Consider the following 2518-nt stretch of genomic DNA (forward strand, 5'->3'; position numbering starts at 1 on the left):
ACCAACACCCTCCTCTGTTCACGCCTGCAAGCACAGAAATTTCAGAATCTTGAAGACCCGAGAGCCTCACTTCTGCCTTCAGGTTGCTCCAGAACCAGCACACCAGCAACGTCCCTGTTCCAGCCACTCTAGCAACACAGCAGCGCTTCTCCTCTCGGCCACTCCTCGACAGCCCAGACCCGAAGCCACAGCAGATCTTCTAGCAGAAAACAGCAACACAGCAGTTCTCTGCTGTCCAAAAACAGCAACACAGCAATTCTCTGCTGTCCAAAAACAGCAACACAGGAGTTCTCTGCTGTCCTTCTCCAATCTTCCAGCAGAATACCACCACAGAACACAGCTGCACAGCTCCAACACAGCAGCCCCGTGAGCCTCCACAATCGACCAACGGACGTGCTCTGTTTTTCTCTCTTTCTCTCCTTCTCTATTCTTTTCTTTTACTTTATTTTATTTAGGTATTATGTTTTTGTTTTTTTTTGAAGGTTAAGTGATCTATATTTAAATGCGTATTTAGTATCATTCAAGTGACTATTGTTATTTTTTTTATTGAAGTTTTTGGAATGATGTAATTTTAAATTGCTGCAACTTGTTTATTTATTTAGTGATAGATTTAATTAATGCTTTAGTTTATTTAATTAATCTAGTGAAGTTTGGTTCAGTTCCAGTATAAAATAAAAAAATAAAAAAAATAACATACAAAGTTCGTGTTTTTATTGTGTCCCGTTATTGTTTAGGTTGATTGATAATTTAATTTTAGTTCGCGTTCTTGATTCGTGTTAAAAGTTCAGTTTTTAGTCTGTGTTTAAATCTGATTGAGTTTCCATTCCTGCGTATTTTAATTCCTTATTTGTAGTTGCCATCTTTAATAACGCGTGTTTAGGTATTTCCTTGAGTAGCTTAGGGTTTCCTTTATTGTTATTTAATTCCGTGCGTGCTAGTTTTAGGACTTTAATTTGTGTTTTCATTTAAGTATCCACAATCTTGAAAATCCCCGAATCTGAACTGAGTTCAGTACCTTTTTAATTTCGATTGGAAGAACGTAAAATCTGAGATTAAAACGCATTCCCTGAGGAGACGATCTAGCACTTGGGCTTAATATTACACGACGTAACTCCTATACTTGGGATAGCTTTCGAGCTGCTCATTTTTCGAGTGAGTCATTGCTCTCCTCTGCTATGGTGGCCCTATCTACTAATTCAAAGAAATCTTGTACCTTAAGAACTACCACCTGTTTATAAATGTCCTGCCTCAAACCCCTCTCGAACATCCTAACCTTCTTAGCTTCATTTGGGACGATATAAGGACAAAATTGCGATAACTCGATGAATTTTGCCTCATACCTCTAAACTGTCATCTATCCCTGAGACAAATTCAGAAACTCCTGTACATTACCCTCTCGAACAGTGGTGGGAAAATATCTATCAAATAATATCTCTCTGAATCGGCTCCAGGTCATAGCCATTGGTGTGGGTCTCTGCTCCTCCAATAACCTCATAGTTGTTCACCACCTCTCGGCCTCGCCAGTCAATTTATAAGTAGCATACAGGACCCACTTCTCATCTGTGCACTGGAGCACCATCAGTATTTTATCGATCTCCTATATCTAGTTCTCAGCAACTGTAGGATCAGCTCCTCCTGAAAATGCTAGAGGATTCATCTTTGTAAACTTTTCTATGGTACAGCCTGGGCTTGCAGTCGGGCCTCCCTATACTTTGGAGCTCCGTGCAATCTCAGCCATGACCTTCTGAGCTATACTGTGTAATACTGCATCTGAATCAGCTCCGTCCACATTCGAGGGCCCTACACCCTCACTACCGCTCGCATGAGCACTGCCACCCCTAGAGTTCATCCTGTAAAAAAAAATAATAATAAACATGACTAAAGGACCCTATCCTTAAAATTTACGTATCTAACCCAAAATCTCATATTATCCCTCTATCCTGACATCTTTATCTTAATTCGAGATTCAATCCTACACTTTAGAAACACAACCCAACAATAGTTTACCATGACTTTCCTGAAATCATCACCTCAAGAAAGACACAAAAATCACAACAGAAATCCTGCCTCTAGACTGCAGAACAAAACCTCAAATCCTTTTTCCTATACTCTGGTATTGTTTCTGCTGCACTCTAGAGTCTACAAAACCTAGAAACCTAAGCTCTGATACCAAATTGTAATGTCGCAACCTAGGTCTACCACAATGATAGCAGACGTCTTTCCCTACTCGGCACTCTCCTAGATGTTTCTTTCCGCACGTCTAACACACAGGGTAGGTCTACACACCCTAATTCTCGCAATGTCCTATCATCTGCCTATAACCTCCACTATATTGGTCTCCTCTCCATGGGCTCTGGGTAGAATCGGTCTGAAAACTTGAGGGAACATACCTCTTTTTCTAGCTCGATGTTCCTGCATCTCCCTAATTGCTCTCCTCTGCTATGGTAGCCCTATCTACTAACTCAGAGAAATCTTATACCTTAAGAACTGCCACCTGTTTATAAATGTCCCGCCTCAA

This window comes from Malania oleifera, chromosome 6 (genome assembly GCF_029873635.1).
Source record: "Malania oleifera isolate guangnan ecotype guangnan chromosome 6, ASM2987363v1, whole genome shotgun sequence".
Lineage (NCBI taxonomy): Eukaryota > Viridiplantae > Streptophyta > Magnoliopsida > Santalales > Ximeniaceae > Malania > Malania oleifera.